Raw genomic sequence first — 13,686 nt, forward strand, 5'->3', positions numbered from 1 at the left:
GTATTTCCAGGTACCAAAACAAACACTTGAAGAACAGTGAAATGGAAGCCAATATACGTGGTTTAACCTGGACTTGAGAAGTATGTCAGATATTTTTTTGAAACACAAACCTGTTAGTTCAGGAATTTGCCCAAGAACTTATTTGAATTCCAAAATAATAGTGATTCTTTAAAATCATACAGTGGAATGACTGGTAAGGAATCTATGTCTGTCCTGAGTGCTGCAGGAAAAAAAGGTGATTGTTTGAATCAGTATGTTCCTGGAGTGTTTATTGTTTGCCTCTGTGTATCTGCTTTGTACCTGTGGTTCTTGCAGTTGATTCATCTAGCGTTAAGCAATAGGATCCTCAAGAAGGATTTAACCACTCTTTAGCAGTTTCAATGAATACGTGCATAACTTAGCGTGTGACTCTGGTTGTAGCGGTGAGTTTGACAAGGTCTGGTATGGATTAGTAACTTAAAAGGCTTTTTTTCTTACTACTGGTTTCCAAAATAGTGAGCAGTTAAACTAGAAATCTTAGAAATTGAACAGTTTAGGAGGAAGATGTTTCTTTGCTGGTTTGGAGAAAATATTTTTTTTGTTTGGTTGGCTTTTTTCCCCCTTTTAAAATCTGGTGGTTTTTCTTCCAAATTGGTCTCTTTAAAGAAACTAATTCCAACTTGAGATCTCCTGACAGACCTGGGTTGCAATATGAAAATCAGTGGTGTTTGGAAGTTGAAAAACATGCAAGTCTAGTATCTTGGTTAAGCTTTAAAGGTCGGGGCGGGGGGGGGGGGGGAGGGAAGTCCCTATAAATGAGGAAGGTGGTGGCATCAATAAGCTTAATGACTTGTCTTGTATGGTATTTCTTGATTCTGTGATACCTTTCTTGAGCTCTGTTCAAATAAATCTCAGTTTGTAAACATGATTATTCTGGTGCCTTGCAGTGTTCAGCAGCGCTCCTTATTTCATCGTAGCAAACCTAAAGACTTCTGATTGTGTTGGGAAAAGCCTGATTCCTTCAAAATAATACCATGTGAAGTTTGGTTTATTATGATTATTTTAATGATGTGGGCAGCAAGCCAAATGTGACATTTCTTTACAGAATGGTAGGAATCTAGAGTCATCAAATTACGATTAGCTGGTGTCTTTAATAATGTTTTTCAAACTAAAGGACACTTTTTTTTCCCCTGAAAAATAAATCCAAACAGAAATAAACAACAGTTTAAATAGTGTTAACAGACAGCTTTTATACCTCACCAGTTTTTAGCTCTCTTTTTACTTCATGTTCACTAATTTCTTATGTAGTAGAGTGGTAATGAAATTTTATGGTATTGGGTTGGGGTTTTGGTTGTTTTTTCTTTTTTTTTTTCATTATGGACTTTTTTTGTATGCTTTGGTTATGGCACAAATAATTTTAGCCAGAATCATGGTTTTTCTGACACTCTGATATTTCTAGTGCAGAATTTTCAAGGAGTTTTAATTTTGCAATAGGAATAATAATTGTGAACAACTTAGATTGCATTTAGTATAAGATGAGTAGGATTTTTTTCATTTGGTAAATACTCCAGACTGATAGTAGAGGAAGAAATTGTAAAAGAATGATATTGTTGCTGGCTCACAGGCAGAGGAAGAAGAGATTCTTAAATTATATTTGGAGCAAGTTGAGTAAGAATGTGTTAAGGGGAAGGAAGTATCAAGCTGTATCATCAAGTAGCTGCTATATTCCTCTTCCTAAATGTTGTCCTCTCTCCCACCATCAGCAAAAAACCAGGCCTGAACCAAGCAACACCCTCCCCCCCCAAACCAAGACAAAAGTCCAGATGGAAACTTAAAATTCACGCATAGGCAAACCCAATAACTACAAATCTGTTAGAAATATTTACTAATAAAGATGTGGTTCTGTGCCTGTGGTAACAGGGAGAACTGGATAACTGTGGAAAATGAGTTAAAATTATGATCTGTTGATACTTTTCTCTTAAGATATTTCTTCATGGTTGACCATACAAATACTGAGGTTACTGGATGACTGAAGAGACATTGCAGTTTCATGTTGGCAAGTGACATTTCCTCAACTTAAGTCATTCAGTGTCTTTAATATTTTTTGTTCCTTTGTGTTAAAACACATTTGGAATGGTCTGGATCTGAAACTTACTTCCTACTGAGTCTTTTTACAGATCTTGCGCTTCGAAGGGAAAGCTTTAATTCACCCATGTTTTTTTGTGTAAAGACTTCTTATCTGAAGTCTTGGCAGGACAAGTTCTCTTTGTGTGGAATACACAGAGAGACGGACAGAAAACATGGAAAACTAAATCTGTTATCTGTGTTCTTCCACTTTCAACTTCTTTGGATTGCTAGGCAATACATCAAGTTATACTGTTAATTGGAGGATAAAAATGGGTATTATTTAGTGGTCTGAATCTGATTCAAGTTAATAATGATCAGAAGTGTGTATTATGAGATATCTTTGGCCTGTGAGCTCTCTCTTGGATCTAGCATCTCAGAAGAAAGGGAAGAAGAAAGCAATCTTATCTGGGGAGACACTGAGGAAACTTACTTTGAATTTTGAATATGAATTTAACAGCATGAGGTCCGCTGTGTGGAAATATTTCAAATATGCACGCAATGAAAATTTAGCTGTGGTGCCTGAACAAATTAAAGCCCATGAGCTGAGCGTTCTGTTGAGCTCTCACAGTTGCAAAGCAAAGTCCTTTTGAGAAATTTAGACTAGCATGTGCTGTATTCAAGTGCTGAATGCTACTTTCTGGAAAAGGAGAAAATAGTACGTGGTCATCATTTTTGCAGATGACTTTAAGAGTGACTCCATTTAGACACTTACTTCTTTTTAAGACTTGATCTGCAGTACCTTAGTTTCCCTTTGGTTCAAGAAAAAGGAAAAATCAATTAGCTTAGTATATCAAGTGCCAGTGATGAGCTGCATGGGGAGGTCTGACCCCCCAAATGGCTGTGGGAGCTAGTCATCTGTTCAACTTGGGGATCACTAAATGAAAAGATGACTTTTTACTTAGGACACTCTTTGATTTCACATCGCAGGCTGAAACAGTTATTGGGGATATTCAGTATTGGTTTAGTCTGTTGGTGTTTGTTGGGATTTTTTACAATTTTATTTCCAACAGTTGTATTAAGCCGGTCAAGACAGGAAAAGTTTGATTCAAAATGAGTGGTAGCTGCCAAGAAGGCAGAACCCAAAGCTGTGAGGACTTTGCATGCAGTCTGCAGAACAGGCTCTCTGAGGAACATGGTAAATAGTCTTGGACAACATTGAGAAGGTCCCTCTCCTGTCAGGGTGGTGTTAGTAGTTCAGTGGATTTTGTTACTTCCAGGTAGCTACTGGAATAAGGCATCATCTTGTTTACCATCAGAAGCTGGTAAACTCTGCAGTAAAATAGACATTTATGGAAATCATTGTCTTAGTGTTCCTTTTCCAACATGCCTTGTTACTTCAGTTAAGCTAGAAATTACTTGGGACTTGGAGAGACCTGTCTGAGTATATGCTAGCCTTGCAAATTCACAAACACTGGTTAGAGGTGGGGGTTCGAGGAGCTCAGTAAAAAGACTTCTGCAAGATGAGAATCAGAATTCTGCAGCACTCTTCTGAGAGGTGATGGCTGGCAAATCGTGGTGAGATGGCTAGCACCACAACAGCTGCAGAAATGTTTTATAGCTGTACATGTTATGTGGCAATAGACTGTTGGAGCTGAAGATTCCTGGTGTAGTGTATGATAGAATAAATAAGTAAACCTTTATTATTAGGATTTATGTATATCATCACCTTCAACTTGTTCAGTTGCGCGTTGAACAGAACCTTTAGGATATTCATAAACATTTAAATATATACTTTTGGTGGTCAGGCTTGCCTTAACTCTGTCTGAGCTGGCAAAATTCTCTAGAAAAAAGAATCATGACCCAGAGACCTTCTGAGGACAGTAACATTTAATTTAGCAGAGAGGAAACAATATCTTGGAATACATGCATTTGAAGGCTTTGAGTCCAAGGTCGCCGACCAGAAAAGAGTTATTGTAGAACACAAATAGCTAGCTGGAAACCCAGAAATTAAGCCTCCTCTGCAAATCTGTTTGTTCTGATCCCTGGGAATACCTGGACACTGGCTGTGCAACACACAGCCTAAAAACAGTGTGCTTATCCCAGGGCAGGAGGAGCGGTGGGAAATGTGTGCAGCCTGGCTGGCCAGTTACCTGGAGGGCTGCTTCCTCTTTGCCTGTTGCCCTAATTTTCCTTTCCTTCAACACGCACTGAGCAAGTGGTTTGGTGCTGTCTGTGCATGTTGTGAAGCCTTGTTCTAGGCTTTTGGGTGAGGATGCTGTTGTTGAGGGAATGCATGTAGGCCAGAGCTGCTGGCCAGGAAGCACAGCCACCTCTCCATGATCCGTGGGGCAGTTTCTCTGTGTCGCAGATGGACAAAAACCACAGATTCAGATATGCAAGAGCTAACTTGATGTAAGGTCCGTTCTTGCCTTTATGAAAATGTGAATCTGAAGTACAGCATCAGGCAGATAGCTGTGCTGTTGTCAAAGGCAACTCACCGGAGCAGCTGCTTTTGGGCAATACCCATGACTTGACTGCAAGTGGGACTACTGAAATATTGCCATGCTGTGGTTCTCTGTGATCCTTATTAAGGAAGGATTGTTACCGTAGGTCAAAATGTTGCCCCCACGCTGGGGGATGCTGGAGAAAAACCTGTCACAGGACTTGTGTGCTGCAGGACATGGCAGCTGGGATGGTTCTTGAGGAACCTGCTTGGATCTTCTAGAGCTGGATTTGAGCCAAATACAGACCTCCTGACTAGCAGAATCTTTTGTATGCTTGGGAGGGCCTGTCCTCAGCCCAGCATGTCCTATAATATGTCTGCTTTCTGTTCTTTTCCTCCCTTTTTTATTTACTGCAGACTTAATGATGATTATTCTGGCCCCCAAGCAGATGCCCGGAAAGAAAATTATGTCCACTGGTGGAAAGGTTACCTTCCCTGTTGTAAAGTAGCAGAATAGGCAGGAAGCTGAAGGCTGTTGGTTAGAGTTAAAAGGATCCATACAGTTGAGAGATTTGGGAAACCAGAGCAGCAAGACAACTGACTTTGCATGTTAAATGTTAGAATGGAACTCTGTGATTGAGACACACTACATATGAGACAGCGGGGAAGAGAACTTCTCAAGATGTCTCAGGTTGACAGAAACCTCAGCAGACCTGTAGTCCAACCTCCTGCTCACAGCTGGACCAGCTGTGAGATGGGACCAAGTTGCAGTGGGTTTGATCCTGTTGTTTCTTGAAAACCTCCAAGGCTGGAGACAGCATAGCCTCTCTGGGCCCCATTCCAGTGCCTCTGTTCTCGGTGGGGGAAAAAAGCTTCTTTTCATATGCAGTCTGAACCTCTCTTGTATCAATTTATGCCTGTTGTCTCTCGTCCTCCTGCCATGCAGTGCTGTGAAAAGCCTGGCTTTATCTTTGGTTTGCCTATAGCCTGTGGCACCTTTTAATATAGGTCAGCCTTCGGTCCTTGTTAGGAAACTGTAACTTTGTGATTAATTAAAGTAAGTAAAAATGAGTATGAGCTTGGAATTAATGACAGGGATAGCATAGTGATCTATTGATTACATTATGCAATATAACATCAGTGCACGTAGCTATATTGAACAACCTAGCATGTAGACACTAATTAAGAGGGAAAAATCTTTACTTTTGAGTGTATTATTTGGAACAACGTTACACACTTCATAAAAGAAACAAATAACTGTCCCCTCACGGCTGAGAAAATGGAACATAGTACTTAAAATCATGTTGCAAGCCTCCAAATATAATCAAGGTAGCTTAGGGGTGCCAGAGCATCTGTCCTCTGGGGAGGTGTCTGACCTTTGGATTTCAGAATTTTAGATACCAGTGATTTAGATAATCAGGGCTTGTCTCTGTATCCAGAGGGTTTTATTCATTCCTGTGGAGAGCTAAAGGACTAGCAAGGCACTAGCTTCCTGAAATAAACAGAGAATCCCTCTCTGTTATCCTAGTTCTGATTTGATGAAGCAAAATGTTATGTGTGTTCGTGAAGGTTTATTTTGTTCTTTCATAAGTAAAATAATAGCTTGTATAAACAATACAGACTCACTATTTGAATGTGTATTTGACTGATCTGATTAAGGGCCCTGCCTTTTGATATTTGATCAACTTATAAAGTATGTACATGGTCACTAATCTTTGTTTTAGAAGAGATGACCACTCAGGAAAGCTTGGCTGTCCTTATCCTCTTGGAGATGCACAGGGATAAGATGAGGGCACTGGACACAAGCAGCAACAAGGTAAATTACAACTAGGATAAAAATTTACACCATGAAGGTAGGCAAACACTGGAGTTGGTTTCTCAAAGACATAATGGGATTTCTACCCTTGGAGATGCTCAGAACTCACCTAGACCTCTGAGCAACCTGAGCTAAGCTGACCCTGTGCTGAGCAGAGGTTAGGCCTCTATCGTTCTGTACTTACAGGTAAACAGCATCCAGTATTTCTATGATAGGAATCATAGACCCAATTATTTAATTTGAAAACCTCTATGTAAAAGAATAATGCTTCTTATCAAGCAATTTAATTAATCAAATTTTGTCACAGGTGACCTGCAAGTCAGTTCAGCATATCTATATAGGGAGCATCTTGAGTTTAACGCTGACAGATTGAGATTTATTTCTACAAGAAGCGCGTTTCTTTGCTGTAAAGAGCAGAAGACTGTTTACCGGGTGATTGTGGATTCATGCATCCTTGGCAAAGACTTTTGTAAATTGAGGATTGAGTACAGTAGATGAGAATATTCTGAAGACAACTTGAAATAAATTTTACTAATCTATTTAAATGTACATGGTTTTGATGGTTCATTTAGAGGGGGAATTAGCATCTATTTCCATTTGGAGCATCAACTTATAATAGTAGATATTATCAAAGCATGCAAATTTAATTAGGAAGTAATTAAAGAGCAAAGTAACATCAAGCATGTGCGACAATTTTCTTTTTTCAGTCTAATTTTGTCCTTGACTTTACATAAATGCACAGTTTACGGAGCACTTCTTCTTTCCAGTGGCATAGAAATCAGGGGTTGCATCAAGTCTTCCTGACTCTTCCAGATGACTGCGGTAACACTGAGGCAAGACTTGGGCTGTCCAACGGAGCCTGCCTGTGGTAAATGAGACTGGATTTATTTCCTTGACTTTCATTGTCTTGCTTTAAAAAAGCTTGGGTTGTTGGAATTAAACTTCCCTTCCTTTTAAATTCTACCCACTGCCAAGTTGTTGAAGTTCTTTTGTGCTGTTCTGCCTCTGTGTATATGGTGCTTCTGGAGGAGATGTGAAAGCAGCTGCAGCTCGAGCAGTTTCTTTAGGGTGTTGTCTCCTTTTACTGTACCTGGTTGGCACTTTGCATATATGCATCTTCTCAGCACTTTGCTATGTTGGCAAGAATCTGGCTGAAATGCAACCCACTGAAGATGAGAATTTTTCAGGTAGGAAGGGACTATTGTCTGAAAGGTGTAGGAGTGCAGGTGCCTGCGATATCATCTGTCAAGGGTTCCGTAGTTTGGTTGCTTTTAGTTCTAGGATGACTTCAGTGGGAAGGAGCAAGATTTAAGAGTAGTATCTAATGAGGTAGCTGTAATGATCTGTCACCATGACCCCTTTCATAAGGGTCCTCCCCTTTGCTGTGGAGTGTGAAAACATCTACATTTTGAGGGTTGGCATGGGGCTTGGCATGTTGTCTCACAGAGTGAGGGTATCTTCCCCCCCCCCGCCTTTTTTTTTGTCTTCTTTAAACATGATAAGTCTTGGGAATATAAGCTAAAGCATTCATATTGTTTTAGCATGGTTATAATCAGGATTGCCTGCTCAAACTGTCATTTTGTGTGAGAAGTAGAGGTTTCACCTGGTTACAGTGCTTATCTGTTCTTGCACGCATTTCTGGAGCTTGGAGACAGGCCATCATCTGTGCAGAATTCTGTGCCCTGAATCGTAATTTCTTAGTTGTAAAGCGGAGCCATTTGTAATTTAGATCACTACATATAAGATCTTCCCCCTCCACCTCCAGAAAGTTGTGTTTAAGGTGTGATGGTGTTCCCTCCCCACCCCCAGCTGGTATCATCTTCCTAGTGTTGCTTGCTTTCCAAGCTGTGTTACACTTGCTCTTGGGGACAGCAAGAATACCGAATTATGGATGGTCGTATTCTGTTTTAAGTTGAAGATGGATGGAGTAACGGTGAAAATTTTTTAAGCAGTCTGTGGTGACAAGTGTCAGTAGACTTGTGTGGGTCATTTTTACTGTTTTCTACTGTGAACCTCCAGGGTTGACCTACGAGAAGGTGAAGTGTGTGCCTTAATGCATTTCTTTCTTCATCTTTTTTGAGCATGAGGAGGTTAATGGAGTCTTTGCTTAGAAGTATGCATTCATTTGGAACTATGACAAGAATGCCAATAGTTGAATTTAAGAAACAAAAAGCAAAAGAATCCAGTAATACCTGTGAGGAGAAGAAAGTACCCAGGTTGTTGGAGTTGTGAACTGTACTGAAGAAAACAGAGGTGGTGGCTTTTCTTGTCCCTGCATTCAGGTTTACAGAGCTAGGGCTTGGTTTAGTAGAAGTAGCAAGTAAGAAACTACTAGTAAAGAGGACTTTGGAGGGAGCCAGAAACTAAAGGTTTTTAAGGTTTTTTTGTTTGTCAGAGGAAAACATCGGGCTCTTTCAACCTGATCCTACTGTTAAAATAGCTGGAGGTACTTAATCAAGGTATTTACCCCATTTGTATTCCTTCTCTCAAATTCTGTGTACAGCAGAAATGTTACCGAACTTATTTCCAATCATTGTGGACAGTGTGAATTCAGATACCGGCTGCTGCTGGTATATGCTCCTGACCTCTTGCCTCATCTGGTTAAAGATGGGCTTTGTCTTCATGTCCTTTGTAGTGCATCTGGAAGTGCACAAGTGGTGTAGAGAATGCATGCTAAGCACGCATCTCTACTAGAAAAGGCAGAAATTAGACTTGGGTCATGTAATGTTTATGATCCCGTTGATTTTTTTCACTTAGAAGTAGGATTTTCTCTCTATCAGACATGGAGTAAGTACTAGCACTCAATTACTGTAATTTCTAGCAACAACTGTTTTGGGCTTCAACATCAATGCCCTGTTCAGCTCCCACTGATGTGCGTTTTGTTTGTATGGAATATCTTCCTTGACTTCTCTCTGATATAACGTGAATTTTGTAGCTTTGCAAAACATAGAAACAGGTAGGAAGATGACTGGTTAGGTCTGAATAGGTTTCTGTTGAATACCTGTGGTGTGTAGCACAGAAGAAACCTGGTGCTGGTTTAGTGCTTTCATTTTTTTATATTCTGATGGCACCAGTGTGGTATGTGTAAACTTGATAAACACAGTTTACCCACAGGGGAATACTTGCAAAATATCTTAAATGAGGGGAACACAGTGAAGTTGGAAGCCTGCATAGCATTTGTATTTCTTTTTCAGAAATGAGACATACAAAAAAGCAGATTTGATGGTGTTACTTTATCAATTTGCTTCTTTGCAGGAACCAAGTGGTTTATGATCACCAAGATTTGTTATTCAGTACTTTTTGTGGGGTGTCTGGTGGGGGTAGCACTCAAATTCTATTTGATTTGTTAAACTCTAGAAACGGTGCCTAGAAGTACTGAGATACTCAGTTGAAATAAAAATAGAGACCTAACTAAAATTCCTGGTGGAATACCTAGTGGCATGCAGGAGTGCAAATGTTTTATGTTTCAGCGAGCAAGCTAAATGACAAGGACAAAGAAGTAATGGCAGCTAAGAGAAATTATTCAAATCATATATACATATTATTAGAAATGGATTTAAACTTAGCAGCATCAATTCTGAAGAAGAACATTTGGATAAGCAGTAGTCAAAGTTCTGTTGACTATATCCTTTATCTTAACAAAAAGTTGTTTATAATAAAAAAGTGCATTTATTGTAAAATATATGCTGACCCAATGTATTGTGCAGTTTAAAAAAAAAAGCTTTTATTCATCTAATGGAAAAATATTTTGTGATACAAACTTCATAAATAAACTCTTCAGGAAATGTCTGTAGTTTGGGACTTGTCTGAGAAAGAAAATGTCACTTAAACTGGATGGTAATTGCTGTGAAGTGTCACTTACATTTTTATTGGTCATGCTCAAGCTGGCCACCCTAATATTATGTTTTGAAAAAATAGTTGCAAATTACATGTTCTAACTCTTTGAACCAAAAGAAACCCTTCAGTGCAGCAGGGAGCTTTATGTAAGCCATGGGTGGGGGTGTTTTTGGTGACTGGAACTTGTTTTCTGAATGACACTTGATTTCTGGAAAATAATAGATGTGGCTGCTGCCAGAGTTCAGTGGTGGGTCATGAAAATGAAGTGACTCAGAGCTGGGAGCTGGCAGCATGGCTTCTCAGTTGTGCTGGTGTCTGCTGGATCACATGCCGCCCGTACGTATGGCAGTGCAGATGTGTTCTGGTGGATGAGAAATGATGAAGGTATTTATTTTGCACAGCAGGAGGAAACATGGCAGCTCTCTGTTGTGTTTGTTACTTGTCATGTACTTTTTCATGAGGTAATTGCCACTTGATGTGTTTTGGAAATGGTCGTGAGAATACACCTAATATGAGATAGGTAGTTTGGCTCTTTGCTTTGGTTCTTCTGTTCCTTTTAATCCCTTCTCTTTCATTCTGGGTTTCAGCAGCCTCTGGGTAGCATGGGATCTGCAAATGGGAAAGCCATTAGCCAGAGAGCAAGGTGCCACGTCTTCTCACCGTGTGTCTGGAAAGGTGCAATCTGATTCAGGGTGAACTTTTATTTTTGTGCACCCTTTCAGTGGACAGAGATGGGCGAGGAGGCCTGTAGGCAGTGCAGCACGGAGTCCCTTATGTGCCTGCGTGCCAGCAGGAGCTCCGCTGTCCCTCTGGAGGGTCAGGAACCTAGTTTGGATGGAGAGAGAGTGAATGACCTAAGACATCTTCTAGGAAAGGTAAATTTGAGTCTTGATTGTTTGGAAAACATAGATCTTTTCCTCAAGCATGAAGAGGAAGGGTTTTGTTTTCAGCATTTAACATGCCAGTCCATTTCCCAGAGGCGTTTCTCCTTTACAGCGGAGACTTGATTAAGCGGGAGGGAACCAAGCTATGCCGCCCTCTTGGCACTGACCAGAAACGGTTCTCCTTTCTCAGAACTTGCAGCAGGGTTTTTGTCCGAGTGTAGTGTAGTTGGAGGACGTACACTAGCTGCCACTTCTGCCTGGGGTGCTGGTGGGGGATGTGAGGAGACTCATGTCGCTTGAACTGTCTTGGGTGCTTCCAGAGTTTTGCTGTTTGTGACAGTGTGTTTTAAACTAAACTGTTTTGTTACTTAGTTTAGTTATATTTCTTTGGAGGATGTCAGTCTTTTGGGATATTCAAGGTTGAAAACGCCATCTTTTTTCTCATTACTGTAGTATAAATAGGGTGTGCTGTTGGCTTTGCAGCCACTTTAGGTAACTCAGCTGATGATCACAGGGAGAATTTAAGCTTGGGCAGTACTAAAGATTGGTTGATGTAAGTAAAACAGGAGTGGATTATTTTTGGCACCAAGGCAGGCATTTAGTTCTTGTTAACTATGTTTAAACAGCACCTCCTGCCCCCCCCTCCCCCCCCCCCCCGCCCCCGTTAATTGGTTTTGAGACTGCAAGTCAAAACAACTCATTTTGTGCAGATGCTTTTGATTTCTGAAGCCATTGTGACCCTAACAAACTTAAAATATGAAAGTAGGATAAATGTGAGGGAATCAAGGTTTAGAGACGAGGCATTCCAAGTATACTGTGGGAATAGAGATAAGCTAGATGGTTCAGGTCCCAAAAGACCTGGCTGGAGGCGTGGTTCCTTGGTGCTCCCACAACATTTATTCTTTTTACTGCACCTAGTTTCTGTTAGACCAAATAAATAACACCTATGAAAGAGGGTTGCAAGCTGTCTTCAGGGTTTCACTTTCTAATCATGGTTTTTACAGCTTTAGCTGGAGAAGATGCTGATACTACCCTTTGATTTCTGCTCAAGTGAGCTTGTGCGTTTTGAGTACTTGTAGTGTAACTGGTCATTTGAGTTTTGCAAATACAGTAGGTGTTAATTAATCTTGGCTTAATCATAGTTTGATCTGATTTGGAGACCCTACCTGAGACTTCCATTGTCTGTATTTAAAAATAATAATCTATTGTTTTGAACCTGAGAGGTTGTTGGTGATATAATAAAGTTCTTAACAGAGTGAAATGCAGTTGAAGGTGGCAGAAACTACAATTCCCTACTTGTATTGATGTTTACTGCCAAGCTAGTCCTAGTAACTGTTCCTATGACAAAAGGATCATTTGTTTATCCTCTTAGTTTAAATATTCACTTGCTTCTGTAGAAGTAAAAATGAAAGTGCTCACCCTACTTGTTGCATTTCTGAGATCTGCAGTCCAGTTTCTACTGTTTCACATGCTGTGCACACATGCAGTATTTGGTGCCGGCTGCTGACTCCTTATTTTTCCCCACAAACAGTTGCATGACGATGAGGTGAAAGTGAGGGGAGACAAGACAGGTAGAAGGGGAGGATGAAGGCTTTCTGCGGCTTGTCACGTTGAATAAGACGAGGATACTGTAGGGTGGTTCTCTGGGCTTGAATGATTCTGTGTGGCAACATGGGCCTGTGGTATGTTGCCCAGGCCTGGTGTGACACTAGACTTTAGCACTGGCAAAGAAGCATCTTAAGATACCACATAAATCATGGGCGTGGATGCGGCGACACACGTGAGGCTGGATTCTAGGATATCTGCTGGTCTGAGTTTATCTAGTTTAGTTTAGTCATGGTCACTGCTGCAGGTGGGTTGCTGGAGCTAATCTCCTGAGAAAATAATTGTGAGTGGATGCTGTGTGGCCTGTGGGTAGGAGGTAGGTGAGCTGAAGTAGTGGAGATGCTGTTGAGAATGCTAGTGGGGTGAGTGCATGAAGTGCCTGAGTGGATGGATCCCTCTGGAAATTGAACTGGTTAGCTGGTCGTACTGTGTGCTGGGGGGTGTTGGTATATTTTTGTAGTTTGTTGCTTGGATGCATTTACCAATTTCCTAGATAAAAATAATATTCTTTCTAAAAGCAGGCTTCACTCAGCAAGCAAGGGCCCTTAGTCTTAGAACGAAATAAACACAGTTTAAAAACTGTGAGAGTCTCAAATGGTATACTTTGTTACTTCCCTTCCCTGTCCTAGGAGCAGCAGGGGGTTTTACAGTCATGGAGGATGGAGTTAGAAGAGGACTTTTGCTTTAGCTGTTAATGCTGACTCTTGCACTTGCCAGAAAGTGTCTTTTTAGTGCATACAACAACGTTGTGACAAAATGTTTTATTGTTATTAAGCGCTGCAACGTCTCTCTGAGCAAGTTTGTCACATTAGTGCTGTCTCTCTCACAAAGCCTAAGGTACCTGATACTGTGCAGCTTTTTTTTGACCTGTGTCAATTCCTCCCCCCCCTCCCCCCAATCTTCCCTGCTCCTTTTAATGTACAGAATAATAAACTAATAAACGATATGAATTGTATTACAAAGTTTTCCCAGTTGCTTTAGGTACTGTGTAGTGCACCGTAGTAGTATAGGAACACCTGAACTAGTGCTGAATGGGGCTGACTGGGAATCAGAGG

The 13,686-nt window shown here is 40.7% G+C and overlaps 1 protein-coding gene across 7 annotated transcripts in view; it reads left to right on the forward strand.

Moving 5' to 3' along the window:
• WDFY3 (WD repeat and FYVE domain containing 3) overlaps positions 1-13,686 on the forward strand; it is a 185,105-nt gene that overhangs the window by 21,803 nt on the left and 149,616 nt on the right. The gene's annotated exons all lie outside the window — the stretch shown is intronic.

The sequence above is a fragment of the Strix uralensis genome, chromosome 4, assembly GCF_047716275.1.
Source record: "Strix uralensis isolate ZFMK-TIS-50842 chromosome 4, bStrUra1, whole genome shotgun sequence".
NCBI lineage: Eukaryota > Metazoa > Chordata > Aves > Strigiformes > Strigidae > Strix > Strix uralensis.